Consider the following 20,062-nt stretch of genomic DNA (forward strand, 5'->3'; position numbering starts at 1 on the left):
TATGCTAACTGAATATAAGCCAAACACAAAAGAAAAAATATTGTATGATTCCATTTATATGAACTATCTAGAATTGGCAAATTCATAGAATCAGAAAACAGACTAATGGTTACCAGGATTTAGGGAAAGAAGGGAGTGGGGAGTTATTGTTCAACGGGTACAGAGATTCTGTTTGGAGATGAAAAGCTTTGGAGATGGCTAGTGGCAATGGTTGCACAACATTGTGAATATAATTAATGCCCCTGAACTGTACATGTAAAAACGGTTAACGTGGCAAATGTTATGTTAATATATTTTGCTATGGGTGTGCAGGCATGCCCGCGAGTGCACACACACAGACAAGTTAAGGGGACTAACACTTCTGGAAAGATGGAGTAGGCATGCTTTTCCCTATTTCTCTAAGTGCAACTAAAAACTCTGGACATGATATATAAAACATGAGAAAACTTTTTATTTTAATCCTCACACGAGGATATTTTTTCCATTGCTTTTCAGGGAGAGCAGAAGGAAGAGAGAGAATGGGGGTGAGATAGAGAGAAACATCAATGTGAGGGAGACACATCGATTGATTGCCTCCTGCATGCACCCCCACGGGGATCGAGCCTGCAACCCAGGTACGTGCCCTTAGCCTAAACCGAACCTGGGACCCTTCAGTCTGCGGCCGACGCTCTAACCACTGAACCAAACCTGCTAGGGTGAGAAGACTCTCAAAGGTCAAGAAGAGGGCAACCCGCTAGGGGCCTTGAGACTCAGGGAATGACACTGTTGTAAGTTCCCTGGTTTTTATTTTTTTGCCTCATGTATCTTAAACTAGGTGCTAGAAAAGTCAGCAGTCTGACAAACCAAGACTTGCAGACAAAAAACCCCCACAAAAAACGACCCCTAAGAAAAGCCAGCTTGACATTGAAGATGCTGGTGCCAAATTTGATGGGGATGTGGAGGGGCTGGAACCGACAATAGGGAGACTCCGGCCCTATGCCTAGGGAGCAGCCCCCAGTATTATAGCTGAAAAATGTGCTGAGTGTCAAAGGCACCAACTTCCTTAAACTGCCCCTCAACAATACAAAGCCTTTGCTTTCATCTTAATGTGTTAAAAATGTTACCTCTTCACTCATTTTTAATCTTTTAATCCCAGAAAATTTCCAAAGACTGGTTTGATACCCTATATAGTGAGGGACTCCTTGGTTATTGTAGCTCAATACAATGCATCTAGAAACCTAGCAACCCAGGTAATTGTATCCAAAATAAAAATGTTTCCTGGGGAGAATTTATGCCCAGAACTACCAGTGTTCCATCACTTTTAAACGAGAACCCAAACCCAGGAAATCCTATAATTCAAACTGTCATCCCTGGTAAAGATTAGTTAACTTTTAGTCCTGTGAGAAGAACAAAATTTAACACAAAAGAGGACCCCAGGTGCATAAACAATAGGGCAGAGATTGGGGTAAAGGCTGGAGGTTGAATCTCATCTGTGTCCCTCCTATCTTTGTTGCACTGGACAAATAACTGAACTATTCTGTTTTCTCATCTGTAAAATGGGAATGATAATAATAATAATAATAATAATAATGATTCTTTTAAAGATAAAAAAAGTTGTTAGTTGCTTATAGCTCCCATTATAAACAACCCTTGTAAACTTTTAAAAAACAGGGACTCTCTTCATCTTTAGACTGTTTCAGAAAACCTAGTCTGCTGCCTTGTAGACACTCGGAGGACCTCACTGGCCCAAGCAGTGTCCAATGCTGAGCATTTAGCACCAGCACTCGAGTACTTCCTGAGCTGCTGAGGACCTGGAAGGACTCATCTTTTTGTCTTGTGGCCTGGAGATCCATACTGCCCCGCCACTGATCCTGTTCTCGATGGTTTAGCCACTCTCTAATCCCAGGCTTGAATATCCCAGTGGCAGGGCCAGTGGGCACAGTTCTTCATTAAAAGCTCTGAAAAGCACTCACATCATCTCTTATGTATATATTTCCCTAGGAGGATATCGAGATTATCTTGGCTTCCTGAAATCTAGTTAAGCCATGAAACCACCCTATGAAACAGACTTTTTATCCCTATCTTGCAAGTTATGAAATCTGAGGGGTTAAGTGATTATGTTAAGCTTACCAATTTAAGCATGGGAAGTATAAACAAAATTAAACTTGCTCCATCTTTTATTTACTGGGTTCTACTCTCCTGGCACCAAAGAAGAATTTAACACTCATATCCTTTATGCTTGTTTTTCCCCTCACCCCTAGTTATCTGAGAGACTTTAATTTCCTCGATCACAAGGTAATAGGTAGACTAGAGAAGTGAATAAAACTGTAGGCATAGAATACACTTTTTGAGCCATCTAGATATTTAATTAAGAAAGCCTCTAGATAAGAACAGATAAAGAATTTCCTGGATGTATGCACCAGTTGCAATTAGGTCATGGTTAGTTAAAATGCATTTATAGGACATCCGAAGTCGAGAGTTAATGAAATTTGTCATTAATTTCACTGCTATAAAAGGATAACCACACAACTTCATTCTTGGGTGTCTTCTCTTGGTTATTTACATGAATTATTTATCTTATGTCTGGAAATTTAATACATGCCATAGAGCTGCAAATTACACAATCCATCTTAGGTTTTGTACTTTGCTGTCAAAATGGGTGATCAATCTCAGCTATTAGTTTTATTTATTAAACCCAGCTTAAGAAGTAAAGGTTTGACCCCATTTTACATTATGCTAAAAACAGAGATATAGTTAGTCCAAGATGTTAGATGAAGTGAAAGCAAAAAGAAAACCAATTTAAGTGAAAGGTGAGTTAATAAATGCTGTGCCAATCCTGCATGTCAGGACTGTGCGAGGAGATTAATGTATTGCCTTTGCCAAGGCAGAAATCAGAGCACGCTGACCAGTAGGTAAAAACATTGAATGAAATAATGGCTTCGAATGTCATTCTGAATTAGTGAAACAAACTTTGGAAATTTTAAAAGGCAAACTCTCAGATATGCATGACCTACCAGCTTCCTCTTAAGTGATAATTAAAAAAATAATGTTAGTTTATATTCCAGAATCCTCAAGCAAAATGTATGGGGATGTTATATTAGTTTAGTCAGTAAGTCCAATGACAGATTGCCCACAAAAACTGATAATGAGATCCTAAGTTGTTTTTTGTAGGACTGCCTTTTATTTGAAAGGAAAAGTGCAGAATAAAGTGACTATGCATCTGAGCTCAGGGAGAGGGAGGAGGAAGGAGGATGACCCCTCTAAAACAAACAAACAAACAAAAACAAAAACTGAATTCAAAATTCCAGGACACACTCAGGTATTCATATCTTGTTAATCCCCTACTTCATATTATGACTTATGTTTATCACCCAACTTCTTAAAACAGTCTGCAATTTTAAGCTTTCCAAACTGCTAAGTAATTAACTTTTATTAGATAGAACATTATGCAGAATCCCAGGAACTTGGCCACTAAATTGTATTGCAGGTAGAGAGAGGTGGATGTGTTGCAGTCACAATGATTGGCTTTTAAGGCTGTTTTTTCCTCAATGTTCATAAACATCTTTTCTCAGGCAGCAAGGCCTTTGTGTGCACTGCTTCACTCTACCTAGAATATTCTCTTCCTTCATCCTTCCTGCATCCTTCCTATTTAACTCATACCCAACCTCCAAATCTCAGTGTACAATCATTTTCTAGGGAAATTGTTAATTCTCCAGACTAACTCAGATTCCTTTGTTACAGAGTCTCATATACCTTTCACAAGACCTCCTTTTCATAGCAGTAAAATTTACATTTATCATGACATTATTTTATTGTCCCGTCTCTACTAAGGGAAAGTAAGCTCCGTGAGGTCAAGGGCCATGATTTCTCATCATTTTGCCTCAAGTTCTTAACATCATGCTTGGAGCATAGCAAGAACTCGATTAATATTTGTTGAACAAATGACTGAAAAGCAAGAGCAATTTTACTTTTGAATTGTTGAGAAAGGGAATGCAAAACATAACTCCTGTGCCTTTAAAACCATGATGGGACCGGTACTCCTGTGACCAATATGAAGGGACAAGTTCTACATAGTATTTTTAGCTCAGGGATGACTGTGTAAATGAAATGAACGGCAACTTCACAATAAGACAATCTGGGTAATTTGGAAATAACGATGAAAGATATTTGGATGGTTGAGCAACAAAACATAACTGGCTTTAAAATTGTAATTCTCTATCATTTGATTAGAAGAAGAAAAGAGAAAATTGAGATGGACCTGTTGTAGGCAGCGGGAACAACACTGGGTGTTAGTCCGGTGGGGTCATCAGACTGGATCTGGGTTCAGCAACCTCTATACTTGAATTCTGGCTAGGAAAGAATTCAGAGCCAAGGCCCAAACTGGAAGAGAACATTTATTTGGTAAAATTACAGAGGTGGAAGAAGTAATTCCTAGAAGATATGGGCTTAGGAAACAAGTTATAGAGGCAATGGAAGGGCTAGAAGCTTGGGACTGAGGAAGCTAATAGTAACATGCCTAGGGTGGGGGAAGAGGGGAAGGGAAGCCGGAGGAAAGAGAAAGGGAAAGGCACAGGCATGCTAGGGTAGGGAGAGTGCTGGGTCCTCCGGATAGGGAGGAGATTTTAGGGTAGGTCCCAGGGGAAGATCTCATTGTAATATTCAGCAGTTTTCCAGGGGAGTCCTTTCAAGGTTGTGGTCTCCACTAATAGATTGATCCGAGCCAAGGCAGGGGCCATCTTTCAATGCAGCTGGTCCTGAGGTCAGCTGTGGCTGGTTTTGTTGATTTTCTGGGCCTGGAGCTAAAATACAACTGAGGCCTAGATGTTATCTCTACGGAAGCAACGTCAGGGAGTCCAAACTGCCTGACCAGTGAATTGCTAGAGAGGAAAGCCACCCTGGGGTGAGATCCCACCCTACAATTGTCCTTTGTTATGCATCCAGGGCTTTCCTTCCTGGTGACCTTCTGTACCTGGCCCATTGTCCTTGCTCTGCTCTTGTCTCTCTAACTGCCAATCACAGACCCACTGAGCACCTTGGCTACTTATAAACTTCACTCCTGCTCTTTCTATCATTGTAGCATCTGCTAATCTCCATTTAATTGCTCTAATGCAACAGGAGCAACTTGACCATCTTGTGGAGATTAGAAAATGGGGCTTCCTTTTGTTGCATGACCCCAGCCACTCCCCTCCCCCACCCTTTTGTGGCCTTTATTTCCTCTTTCCTTTGTCGGGGAAGGTGTCACCTATGGATATCCACTTCAAAACTGCAAAGGAAGTCCAAGATTTAGTTCCTTTTCAGCTTGGTGCTTGGCTTAGTGACAAAATCCAGCTATTGTTTTAAAGATAAATAGAAAGTTGAGTAGTAAAAATGAGATCTGAGTGAGAAGTTCTCTGTGGTTCCCTTTCATCTCATCTTCAATTAATTCGATACATGTTTGTTGCATATCTTTGGCATATGTTAGCTAGAATAAGTAAGATTCACAGTCTAATGGGAGAAGCAAAGTGGCAGCTGGCAATTTAAGGCAGACAGCGATAAGTATTAAAATGGGAGTACAAAGAAAATGCTCTGGGAACAGAGGGGAGGGAGAGATAAATTCCAATTTAGGGATTTTGAAAGACTTTGTGAAGGATTTGGGCCTTGAAGATGGATCTTTAATAATGGTGAAGACTACAGTGAGCTTAAAGGTAAAGAAGAGGGTCTTTTAGGCACAGGGAACAAGGGAAACCTAGACAAGAAGGTAGAAGGGCATAGTGAATGTTTTAGAAAAATATAGTAATACTGTGGAGCTGGGGTTCCCAGTGCTTGGCAATATGAGAAACACGATTATAAATGTAGATTGAATCTATAGAATATGCCTTGAATGCAATACAAGACAGTTGGGACTTACTTTGCAGATAGAGTCTGTTCAGGAAAAGTTTTAATAAGTTTATTTGAATATGGTTTAGTAAGAGAGCTGGAATTCTATTTTCAAAAGGTAGGGAGAGCTATGCAGGGGAGCTAGCCCAGTTTCTAGTGTCCATTTTTGTCTTGTTACTCTCTAGGGGTTTTTGGCTTTAATCTGCTCGGAAATGGGTTTGATGGGTGGCAGGAGGAGTAAATAATACTCAGGTTGCATCAAAATGTATTATCTGCAAAAGAGGCTGGCTGCTTGTTTTCCTGCTCAGTAATAACTGGATCCTTGAGCTCCAAAGAGGGTGATGGAGTAAACAATGCCTCTCTCTGCTGCCTTGCAGGCCTGCATGTGCTCTTCTTTGAGAATCAGTGTTGCCCATGGGTATTTATATTCGTTTTAGCTTTGTAGATTTTGTTATTGGAATTTCCTCCCATAGACTGGCAACATCCTGTCTGACTGTCCTGCCTGACAGTCTGTATTCATTTCTTTTCTTTTTTTCCCTGAATGCCATACATATTTTAGTATAAAATTGAGCAAGTCTAGCTAGAACTTAGGCTGCTATCCAGAAGTCATCTTAGACCAAAAATGAGCACATGATATTTTGAAGTTCCTTTTGGTGATTTTGTGGTCCAAAGATAAGAGAAATAATAAGAAAATCTCATGATATATTTCTTGTTTGTGACTATTTACAAAAATCTGGCAAAACCAAAAAGGGTTGGAAGATCATCTAGGCCACTATTATAGCATTCCAGAGGGGAGGGACTCAGGGCCAGAACTCAGATCATCTCAGTGGAGAAAGAGAAGAGAGGATGGACATGAGCTTCATCAAAGGGGCAGAGTATGTAGAGATTATTGTTGGTTAGCTCTATGAGTTGGGAGAAAGGGTAAATTTGCAATATTGCCCATGTTTCTGGCTTTAGTCACTGAGCAGATAGGTGAAAGTACAGCTTACAAAGATGGGGAATATGAGAATAAATAAAGATTTTTACGAGATCAATCATGAATTTGTTTTGGATATGCTGAGATTGAAGTGCCTGTGACATTTTGGGGTGCATAGACAAGCAGTGGGAAGAAATCACAGGGCATTAGAGATTAGGAGATATATGTGGCCTAGATTGATGGTCATTAATATACTATCTTTTTTTATGCCAAGAACTTGAACATAATTTCCCAAGGGTTAACATGTAGAATATGAAGATAAGAGGACCAAAGTCAGAAACTTTGTGTTTTTTTATTTAAATTTTGAAAGAAGCTTTAAGACCATAATTTGTAGCATGAATTGAAGAAGAGGAGACCACCAAAAAATGAGAAGGAAAGGCTGTGAGCATGAGACAGGGAAAACCTGGAGCCTGGTAGAGCCAAGAAGTGAGGAAGGAGAGTTTCTATTTAGGAATGACTGAATGAGCTGGACTGAGAAATACTTATCTCCATCTAGACACATGGAAACAGTGGCTAAAATACAAATTTTACTAAATACCTATCAGATCTCTAAGGGACACTTTCTGCTTGCCAGTAAGAGACTCCCCTAAAGTAATGAACAGAAGTTGATGTATTAGCAATGCTACTTATCCCAAGGAAGTGGATAAATTTCCCAAAGGCAACTATGTAGAACATGAATATGAAAAGGCCAAGGATGCTACAAACCATCCATTCAGCTTCTAGAACAGGAAACATATCTTAGTAATCAGGTAGTAATCTCTTAGTAATAAGAGAGCCCACTTGGGGCCAGAGTCAAGTCTGCAGTCCCCTGTCTAGTAGGAGCCAGGACCCAGTAAAGGGGCTATCTTGTTGGAGGTCCTGAACAGCTCCACCAGCCATTGGCATCATAAGGAAGCTTGGATGCTGGGAGGGAAAAGAATCTCCTGAATCAGAACAACGCAGAGACTGTCCCAAAATAAGAGGACAGGCTCAGAGGAAAAATATGCAAAACATTGAAGAAACTCATGTGCAAGGGAACAACACTTTAAAATCATGTCATCTCTCAGAGACTTTCGCATAAATGCTTAAACTGTTCAAAGGAATGAAAGAAGGAATAGGATTTCTACTTCAAGAACTGGACATTTTTGGGGAGAAAAAGCATGCAGATTTGAGAAAAGAAGCAGAAAGACACTCATTAAAATAAAGATCAGTAGCTAGATTCAACAATAGAGTGGGTGCAGATGAAGAGAAAATTAGTGAATTGTGAAATATACCTGATGAAACCACACAGGATGCAGAACAGAAAAACAAAGAGATGGGAAATATAAAAAAAGAAATAAAGAGACATGACGGATAAAATGAGAGACTTCAATACACAGCTAAAAGAAGTTCCAGAGGAGGAAGTAAAGAGCATGATGGAGAAGCAATATTAAAAAAGAATTATTAAAAATGTTTCAGAGTTAAACGAAAAAGAATCCTAAGTTTGAAAAGGCACACAGACACCAAGCAAGATGAATACAACAAATCTGCACCTAGAAACATTATATGAAAATTATAGACCATCAAAAATAAAGAGGAAAAAATATAAAGCTGCAAGAGGAAAGACAGATTATGTATAAAGGAACAAATGAAATTTACAGTTGGCTTCTCATGTATGATCTCTGTGATCACAGAAGACAACGAAATATCTTCAAAATGCTTGGGGCAATTGCATTGTTTATGCACTTAAATGTCATTCAAGAAAAGGCAAATATTTTCATACATTTCTAGGGAAGATTACTGCCCACCAACTCTTCTAGCAGGAATAGCTAATGGGTTCTCTTTAACTAAAAAAAACACCACAGACAACAAAAAGCTAAACTAAACCCACAAGGAAGGAGTAGGAAACTCACACATATATAGGAAATTGATTTATGTTTGAGTGGGTATTACACACCAATGGGAAAAAGATATACAACTCAATAAATTGTGCTGGGACATTCCAGTCTTCTCAAGAGAAAAACAAAATGAAATTGGGTCTCTACTACACCACGTGTAGAGAAATCAATTCTCAGTGGAATAATTTGAAAGGCAAAATTATTATAGAAGGAAATATAAGAAGGTATCTTTATGACCTTAGGGTAAGGAGGAATTTATTAAACCATAAAGAAAAGGCTTGATAAATTTGACTATATTAAAAATGAAAAAACCTCCCACCCCGAAAACAAAGGTTGGTATGTAGAACAATTTTCAAAAAACTCAAGTGACCAGAAAGGGGGTTAACTGTAAGAAAGGAGCTTAGTACTAGCAATTGGAGAAATGCAAATTAAAACACAATGCGGTAGCAGACTGGCAAAAATGTAAAGTGACAGTGTCAAAAGTTGTAGTGGATTTGACATAAAAATAAGGAGGCGACTAATGTTAATTTACAATAGAGAATGAATGTTTATAGTATTCGCTAAATCAGGACATAAATTATTATTATTATTCTTTAATACTTTTAGAGAGAGAAGAAGGGAGAACGAGAGAGAAACATCGATGTGAGTGCAAAACATCAATCGGCTGCCTCTTGCACGCCCCCTACTGGGGATCAAGCCCACGACCCTGGCATGTGCCCTGACTGGGAATCGAACCAGCAACCTTTTGGTGCACAGGACAATTCCCAACCAACTGAGCCACACCAACCAGGGCAGGACATAAATTGTAGTATATTTATACAGTGGAATGCTGTATAGCAGTGAAAATGAGTTAACAGAAACTATGTTTCTGTGCATGCATAATTCTCACATATAAATACTCAAAGCAAGCTGCAGAAGAATGCATACTCTATAATATCATTTGCATAAAATTAAAAAAATCAAAACAATATTACTTGTGGTTTAAGAATACATACATGATGAAATTATGGAGATGCATGGGAATGGTACATAGCTCAAATTCAGGAGGGAGAGACATGTGATCTGGGAGGGTTCCCAGGGTTTTCACCTGTGTTATAAACATGTTGTTTATTACGTTAGGAGACAGATACATGGTCATTTGTTGTTTTATTCTGTATACTTTTTTTTTTTTTTTAAATATATCTTCATTGATTTCAGAGAGAGGAAAGGAGAGGGGGAGAGAGAGATAGAAACATCAATGATGAGAGAATCATTGATTGGCTGCAGCCCCAACCCGGGCATGTGCCCCGAACCCCGATCGCCTGGATCCTAGGTCGATGCTCAACTGCTGAGCCACACCCGGCCAGGCTATTCTGTATACTTTTTATGACTTAAATATTGCATAATGCTTTTTTAAAAGGAAAAGAGTAAATCAGAGATAAGGGAATGGAGATGGCAAATGAGGACCAATTTTCCCACCCTTTTTTTTACTGGGAAGGGAAGAAGGAAAGGGAATGTATTCTATTTTTTGACACCAAATGATATGGAAGAATTCAAAAGTTTGTGCAATTTTTTAGGTAAACTGACATGTGAAACTGCAGAATTGTGAGCTCAAACTCAATATATTCAACTTTGTGAAGTAATTTTTATTATTTGAATGGTACCAGGTACAGGGTCTGAATCATGATGTACACAATTCTGAGTTATGTTGAAGTAAATCTTTAGGAAGCAAAAAGCTCTGAATGATTTTTCTTTACATTTTGTCTTATTTTCTAATATAGCTTCTTGAGAAGAATCAATAGTATACATGTACAAAAAGGGTCAAAATGGAAAATATTGAATTATTGAAAACATTTAAGAAGAACATTCCTCCAAAGCAGCTGAAATTTGATGATATGAAAGTCTCTTAAAACCTATGGTCCAAATGTAGATTGTTTGTGATTAAATTTCTTTGTTTATTGTTTCTAAATCCAGACACTAGACTAGGTATCTTTACATATTTTATTTGTTCATTGTAGAGCCTTTAAAAATCAAGAAACTCACCAACAACATCCATATCTCTTTAGTAACATGGATAGATATTTTTAAATGTGTGTCAAAAATTAGATGTTTTGATTGTCTCCCCTTTAAACTGAAATCAGTCATTTTCCGAGTAGGGTACAGTGTGTTCTGTACTAAAGGAAAACCCCTACTTGGAACAGAGGATTTGCTGAATAGTTCTGCCAGAGACTCTTATTTCAAAGACAGAATTTTGTTTCACAGGAAATGTGAACCTGAAAGTATTTTACTAGTAATTTGCTTTTAAAATAGCAACAACTTCATTGTCTTCACTGGTGCTTGGAAGCTGGAAATGAAATTTGATGGTGTTTTTTCTGACATGAATAAAATTGTTAGAAACATGCCATAGTCTAGCTAAGGAACATAAGGATATACCAAACGTCACTTAAGACAGTACTGACAGAATATCTTGAAGACAGTAAACCCAGAAGATAAGTAAATTCTTAAGTATTCTCAGAAAGTGCTGTCCCAATCTGGGCCATCACTATTCCCTTACATTTTCATTCTCACCTCCAATGAAATTTTAAAAGAATTGGTAATCATAATAGCACTCGCTAAATGTTCAAGTGTACTGTCCTGTTTAGAGGTGGTAAAACTGAGGCACAGAGAGGTTAAGGTTCTTGCAAATGCCCACGATTAATAAGTGGCCAGAGTCGAACTTTAAACTCAGGCAATCTGATCTCAAAGCTACTAGCTTAGCAGCCATGCTACATTACTTGCCATATTTAAAGACATTAAACCAAGGCATTGGTGTGAGTTACTAACATAAGCAGATTTTATCAGTTTCTGTTGTCCTCCCTGGCTGCTGTTGTCACTGGTAAGTCAAGGCTTAGGTCTTTACCCCCAGCCCTTTACCCATGCACATATTCTATTAAGTAATGCCAAATAGTTTTCTAAAATAATACCAATTTAATTCCCAATAACACTGTATGAGAATACCTCTTGTTCTGTTTAATTTTTTTGCTGATGTGATAATTGTGGAATGATATCTCATTGTGGTTTTAACTTACATTTTCCCGATTATTAATGCAGTGGAGAACTTTTTCATGTTCTGGGGCCATTTATATTTCCTCTTCTATGAAATGTCTGTTCCTGTCTTTTGCCCATTTTTGTATTGGGTTGTTTGTCTTCTTTCTTATAGATTTGTGGGAGCCCTTTACATATTTCAGATATTAATCTTTTACCTCTTATATGTGTATCCAATATCTTCTCTTAGTTTGTGCCTTCTCATTGATCCTCTTGATATATTGAATTCTTAATTTTAAAGGAGTTAAATTTATTAATCTTTTTCCTTTATGATTTTGAGCTTTTGTAAAATATTTAATGTATTATTGCCCTTCCCTCAACCATGGTAAAGATATTCTTACGTATTATCTTCTCAAAGATGTATAGTTTTGCTCTTTTGCATTTAAGCCTTTAATTTAATCAGAATTGATAATTTTCATGTGTGGTGGGAGGTAGGAATCCAATTAAATTATTTATTTATTTATTTATTTATTTATTTATTTATCAGAGAGCCAAATGTCCACGTAACAGTCATTGCACTGTTTCTCTGCTCCCAGTGATTGTCCTTGTGTCTGCGTCACTCTGTCACACATCCAGTTTTCTTACAAGTTGGACTGTTTCTGGCCTTTCTGTTTTTTTCCGTTGGTTTAACTTGTCTAAGACTGTATCAGTTCCACACTGTCTTAGTTACTATAGTTTTATTAGTTCCAATGTTGATTATGAAATCCTTTCCCATAGTCTCCTTCAGGTGTGTTGTGGCATTTTTATTCCTTTGCATTTCCATGTACATTTTGGAATCAGATTGTCAGGTACCACAAACAACTTTGTTAGTATTTTGATTGGATTACATGAAAGCTATAGATTAATGTGGGAAGGAATGTCATCTTAGTGATATTGTTTTATTTCCCATTTGTATACATGGGATATCTCTGTTTATTAAGGTTTTTCAAAGACGCTGAATTATTTTTTCTCAAAAACGCTTTGTACATCTTTTGTTAGATTAAGTCCTAGGTACCTTGTACTTCTGTTGCTATGGTCACTGGTATCTTGTTTAAAAACAGTTTTTATTTGTTATGTGACAGAAACAACCTTGTTTTTCATTAAAGATGTTTCCCTTTCTTCCTGTACCTGCATTTTTTCCTTGACATTCCTTCAATTAGGTGTGGCCATGTGGCTGACTTCTGACAAATGGAATGTGGGCAGCTGTTATGTACCCCGTAAAAACCTCCTCTACAGCACCCCACAACCCCATTCCCTGTAAGTTACTGGATGTTGATGCCAGGAAGAATTTGGAAGCCACATATTGAATAGGGTGCTATCTCTATCAGCTGCAGCCCCAAGTGACTGGATGGAGTAGCGCCCCATCCCTCACCTGCTCCCATTAAATTAGCTTTACATGGTGAGAAACAAGTTTTAATTTTGTTAATCCACTGAGATGTATCTATTACAACAAATAAGATTAACTTAATTAAAGCGTATTAATTCTAATTCCAGCAACTAAATAAGCACATTTATCAATGCTGAAGAAAAGAGCGACAATGGTTTGTAAGTTGTCTTGCTCCTGATGGTAAAGGGAGTTATTTGAACATTGTACCATTGATTGCTACGTCTGGTGTAATGTTGTATGTGTCCTTTATTAGGATACTGAAATTTGTTCTTTATTACTAATTTGTGAAGAGATTTTTAAAATCATAAATGGATACCTTATTTAATGATATATTTGCATCTTTGAGAAGATCATGCTTTTTTCTCCATTAAACTGTTAACTGTGCTGAAATATCTATTTTAATGAGTGACATTCCCCATAATTTTAGCTTTCTTTTTTCATCATTTCCTGATTTTGTTATCACTTTAATATTAACATGAGTTAGGGCATACTTCTTTTTTCCTATCACCTAAAAGAATTTGTATGAAGTTGGACCCTCTGTTTCTTGAACATTTGGTAAAATTACTTGTAAAGTTGGCTGTGCCTGTGTGTGTGCGCGCATGCATGTGCATGAGTGAGAGTGATTAATTTTAACCGGATTCAACTCATTTGATTGATCAGTACAATTTACTTTAGTTTTTTCTTTTTTTAAAAAAATTAAAAAATTTTCAATTACAGTTGATATTCAATATTAATTAGTTTTAGCTATACAGCATAGTGATCAGACATTTATATAACTTACAAAGTGATTCCCCCAGTAAGTCTTGCACCCACGTGACACCATGTATAGTGATTACAATATTATTGACTATGTTCCCTAAGCTGGCCTTTACATCTCCATAATGATACTGTATTTTAGAAGTAGTTTTGGTAACTTGTGCTTTCCTGACATTGTGTTGGCATATATTGTGCGTAACAGCCTTTCCCTCTTCTTTGAGTCTGCACTGCATCTTTAGTTATGTCATTTTACATTCATCGATTCTTTATTAATGCCTTCTTTCTTTCTTTGCTTGATTAATCTTGTCAAAGTTTTGTCTGTTGCACTATTTTTTTCCAGTAACCACATTGCACTTTCTTGATTCTCTATAATTACATATTTTATAATTTATGGAAAAGTTCTCTTACATTTATTATTCTCTTCTTTATGCTTTTATTGGGACTTACACTACTTTTTTTCCTAACTTCTTAATTTGGATGTTGATTTATTAATGTTGAGCCTTTCTTTGCTAATGTAAACATTTAAGGCTATACATTTTCCTTTACCATTTTATTTGCATCTTTGAAATTATATATATTTCATTATAGTTCAGTTCAATATTTTCTAATTTCCATTATGCTATCATTCAGAAAACTTCTAAAATTACTAAGCAGGTGGAGTTTCTAGTAGTTTCATCATTAATTTCTAACACTTGCATTTTTTATCAGAAAAATGTGACTGGGCATGCAGTGTTTGCAGTTTATAATTGAGGCCTGCGGCAAGCGAGTGAACACTAATCTGGCCTAGCTGACAGTGTAGGCCTCTGGAGCTCCAGCCTCAGCCCACCCTCCGCCTAGGACAGGTCTAGTCTTACTTTTGGCCTCTTGTGCCACTCAAAGACTCCAATTTACTGGAGCCAAACACATGCCAGCAGGCAAGGGGTAGATCTGATGCTAGCTCATGTTAAAGTCTTCCCCTTTTTTTCCAACCTTTCTGTGTTACTTACTTTCTTGATAGTTCCACAGTGCATTTAAAGAGATGTTTTTAATATTTTATCCAGCTGTCTTTGTTATTTTCCTCCAGAGACTCATTCATTGTATTTATTCGATGGTGTCCTCCAGAAATGGAAGTCTGGAAGGTTCATTACCACAAGATATAAAAAGATGAGTTGTCTGCTGGGCTCAGCCAGTATCTGGGGACTGGCCACGGGTTTGCCTAATTCCACTGTGAGGCAACCAGACTATCCCAGCTAACCTTGCCAGGAGCAGTGCAGAGAGGCTGTCTTGCTAGAGAAATGATACACGCAAAGAAACTCCATTCAAATGGCAAACATTTTTTAATTGGATGTGTTTTTCAGAGATAACTGGTACTTTTAATTTCCAGGCACAGTACCAACAGTTTTGTGAATGTTACCTCACTTAATCCTCATAATCTTATGTGGTAGATACTGTTATTATCAGCTCCTTTTTATAGAAAAGGAAAACAGGACTAGAAGTCCACCCACTTGCCTATGGCACATGAAAAGTGGAGAGCCAGGATTTGAACACGGCTGGCTTCACTACCAATGCCATGCTCTTACCACTGTGATACACTGCCTTTAATGTGGATTGAGTCAGACTGTCTGACCATTTTACTACAAACTTTGTGACTTTGGCTAAGTTATCTAATCTTTCCAGTCCTCAGTTTTCTCATCTACAAATGGGGATCTAATACTCAAATCAATCATAAAGGATTATTGTAAAGATTAAATGAGGTAATTCATGCTAATAGGTAGGTTATCACAATATAGGGGTACAAAGTGTTAGAAATCATTGTTCTTATTGCACATAGAACCCTTGGCCTTCCTAGCCAAGCTTGGCTACAATTCTTATAAAAGATTATTGAAATTTCTCATGCATCTAGGAAGTGAGAAGAAGCCTGTCCCTGTAGCACGGTCTAAGTAAAACTAATCCAATAAATGAAAACTTATAAACAATGAAATATATTTACAAATCAAAATTACCAAGTAAAATAAATACTGACACTAGTCAAAAATGTGTGAGGTTGCTAATTAAATCACAGGATGTTGAATCAAGAAAAGAAGTTAGAGATCTTGTAGTCCAACTTCTTCATTTTACAGACAAAAACAAAACAAACAAGTGAAAGAGGCCCGAGGGGTCATGATGCTGGTCATTGTATAGCTTGTAGGTAGGATCTCCTACAAGCCATTTAAGAACCAGAGGAATGAAAAGGCACTAGAAACTTTTTCATTATTACTTTGATATCAATAGAAACCAGTTTTTATTGAGACTGCTCTTACTTGTAGGTCAAATTGTGTCCCTCTGTGAATGTGACCTTATTTGGAAAAAGGGTCTTTGCACATATAATCAATTAAAGTTGAGGCCATTAGGGTGGACCCTAATCCCATATGACTGGTGACCTTGCAGGAAGATAGTGTGAAGGCAGACAGAAAGGGAGAAGACCCTGTGATGATGGAGGCAGAAAGCAGAGTGATTCAGTTGTGGGCCAATGGACACCAAGGACTGATGGCCACCTAGGATGCCAGGAAGAGGCACGGCAGGCTTCTGTCCAGTTTCAGAGGGAGCATGGCCCTGGGCACTTTGGCTTCATGCTTCTAGCCTTCAGAACTGCGAGAGAATACATTTCTGATGTTGGCAGCCACCTTCTTTGTGGTGCTCTGTTATATGGCAGCCCTGGGAATCTAACACATCACTCTGCACCCTTTCTCCCTTTTTTGCAGGTTGTTTTCCCTCTTCTGCAGCATGGAAGGCTTTTTGAGGGCAGGGACTGGACTTTGCTCACGTTCGCAGCCCTTGACCAGCTTAGCAGAGCTTAGTCAGGACTCACTGAGCATTTGTTGAATTGAAGTAATTTCAGGCTTCCACAGAAATACTGCCGCTTATTACTTGTTCTTATAAATTCCCTATAATTTGCCTGTCAGCTTTTGATATTAATTGTCATTGAGGAAACAGAAGAGGTGCCTCTTAGTTGCCAAGAGAGGTTTGGACAGAACTCGGAAATAAATACTGATAGGAAACACAAGAGCCTATTTTAATACTATTTTAAGAGCAGCAACAAATATTCACAGACAGCTCGCTTGGTGTCAGGCTGTTGTATATGGTCAGTATATATTATATTCTTTCACTGAATCCTCACAATGTCCTGGTGACGTAGACATTATTTTTTTTATTTATTTATTTATTTATTTATTTATTTATTTATTTATTTATTTAATTAGTTAGTTAGTTATTATGTGGGCCCTGAAAATTGGTAGACCTTATTTTTAGACTAGATGTACTGATGAACAAAAATTAAAGTTTGAAAGCTGTGAAAAGCAGAGCTGAGAGTCAAACTTTGGTAGTCTGACCAGAAACTGAGCTCTTAACTGTGACTGCTGTGAAACGCAAACACTGATCTTTCCTTTCTGCAGAACTGAAAATCCTCAACTCTCTGTTTATGGATGTTAATGTGTTTAGATTGCTCTCCATACAAATATGTATGTGAGTGCTGATATATATTCATTCTGTAGTATATCTGTTACTTCTGTGTATATCCAATCAGTTTGCTGAGACACATTCAGAGCTTATGAGCCAGGTTTTCCTAAGCTGCTGTGCTACTTTGAAATACTTTCCTTCCTCTGTAAAGCCACAGGTTTTGTATTTGAGTGAGTGGGTTTCCATCTCTAGGCTGCAGAGCTTATTAGAGGTTGCATCTCAAGGATGGACAGCCCCCTGCAGCTAGAGCACTTGTTACTGTTTTGCTTGTGTACTTTTGTGGGATGACTTTTTGTTTGAAGGAAGGATTCTCTAGTAAAAGAAAAGTTAGTGTCCCTGAATTTAGATAATTTTTGTTTATACATGAGGACTGATAAATAAACTTCTTGCCTTGTTTATATAAGCCAAAGCCCCAGAAAGACCCATAGTAAAGTTATCAGAAAAAGGAACAACAAACTTAACTTCTCAGGCTCTCTGGACATCACTGGATTTTAGGGGTACATGATCCACGGGTGTGATCTTTATCCAGGAACTCATCTCTCTGGCTATATGTGATACTTTACATCTTTTCAGGGGCTGCTTTATCATGGCTTAATGACATATACTTATTGGGAAAAAGTCAATGACTTTCATTATTTTTTATTTCAAGAGAAACCTATGGAAGCTTGATTAAAAAACAAAACCTCCATAATACTGGAGAGATGGTGCAACGTAACATTCCTGCCACTTGCCTCTGGTCTTAATAAAGAATTAAGCTCTGTCCTAAATCTAGAAAAGTCCTTTGTAGCCCAGAGCTTCAAAATATTTCATCAATCGGTCTAGTGATAGGGAAGAAAACCTGTTCATGTAACCTAGTAAAGGATTCTTATTCTAGCCTCATCTTAAACCTAGATAAATGCTTTACTCTAAAGTCTTAAAGGAAATTTCGACCTGAAGGATGCCACGTGTAAAGCTAATGGCAACATGACCGTAGAGTTAAGACTAGTTAGTGCTTGAGGGTTACGCTGCTCTACGTAACCTTGAAAGAGTTACTTAATCTTATGAGTCTTGATTTCTCATTTATGTTATGGGTATAGTAGCTCTTTCATAATGTTCAGGATTATGTAAAATCTATATGAACAAAACAAAGTTACTTTCTGGTTATACTCTGTTTCATGAAAATTGCTATATGGTTTTCACAAAATTTGGTGGGGAATGCCTGAAATAGTGTGATTAGAATATAGGCTCAGTGGCACATATGACATTTACATCATGAGGTAAAGGGACACCTCAAATGGGTAGGCTGTTCTTTCTCAAAGTAGCTGAACCAGAGGGAGAAAGTGAGGCCACATGACCATCAGTCATGCAATTGAAATCACCCAGAGGTGTTCAGCTGAGCTGTGGATCTGGCCATCCCAAGGGCAGACACTGAAAGGTAGTGTTGATCTAGAATCAAGCTGCTTCTCACAGCAGAACCTCTTATGTACCTTGAGTAAGAATCTCTGTAGCAGTTAGAATTTACTTATTAGTAATTCTCTTCAATGACAGGATAGGCTTATTAGAAACCTATGTAGACTATTTAGCATAGAGCTTGCACGTAAGTAGATCCCTAAACATTCTCAATTCCACTCCACCTCATTCCTGCCTTCCACCCTCCCACCCCACAGGAGCATGGAGAGAAGTCATTATGTTTCAATTTGTAGGAATCATACTTATTCATAGTGGCTAATTATTTCTGTGGAGCTAGACTAATCCAGCAGCAATGATGGCCTGATATTTCAGAGACAGTAGGATATTTGGGGGGAAGAATAAATCATTCTTTCGTGAGCCAGTGTTTCTCTCTCACAAATCTCAGAACGTTAAATTGCATTTTGGTTTGCTGGCTGCTTCTAAAATTTTTAAAGTGTTGCAAAAAGACTTTGGTCAATAGTAAAAAGTGTATTTCTGGGGTTGAAACGTTAGTTTTAGTTTGAGCCTCCCGAAATAGAAATAACACTTTCTATTGGAAGATAATTATAGAATTGATATTTTATATTTAAATATTTTTTATGCTGAAGAGATAAATTAGTTTTACCCTCTCAGGTTAAGTTTCATTTTTGATTGTGATGTAGAGCCATAAAAAGTCTGTCTACAGATAAAAATGCTTCAAAAAACCAGGGGTGAAAATTTTTAAGTACAATTTGTCTTAGATTTTTCACTTAGCTTATTCTCAAAAATTGGCAGCTTGAACTATTAACAGAGAATGTTTTCTTGTGAGGAGCAACTGATAGGATAGCAAATTTTCTTCTGCATTACAGTAAAAAATCGCTCATCCAAACTTATAGTCAGTGTTTCAAATATCCACAAATGTGGGAAAGTATTTTTACCCTTGGAAATCCCAGTGACATAGTTTAAAAATGAAAGTGCCTTTACTCCTTTATTTGCATATGCCTGATGTGTTGACTGTCTGTGTTTCTACCCCCATTAGGGATATCATTACCACCCAGAAGGCCTGAAGCTTTAAACCTGCCGTAGAGAAAACCTGCTTCTCTCCCCGCACAGGAGGCAATTCCTGCCAACCCTTGAATGGCAGGCAACCCAGCCCACAGCTACCACCTTCCCTAAGAAATACCATGGGCTCCAAAGCGCTGAGGAAGGAGAAGGCTGAGAAGGTGCGTCCTCTTTGCTGAACACCTGCCCTCAGGTACGATGCTCAGCTCTTGCTCTCTCGTTGGTCCGCCTGGCCAGGGTGTCTGCACAGAGCAGGACTCACTATCT

Source organism: Miniopterus natalensis, chromosome 2, assembly GCF_054644295.1.
Source record: "Miniopterus natalensis isolate mMinNat1 chromosome 2, mMinNat1.hap1, whole genome shotgun sequence".
Taxonomy (NCBI): Eukaryota; Metazoa; Chordata; class Mammalia; order Chiroptera; family Miniopteridae; genus Miniopterus; species Miniopterus natalensis.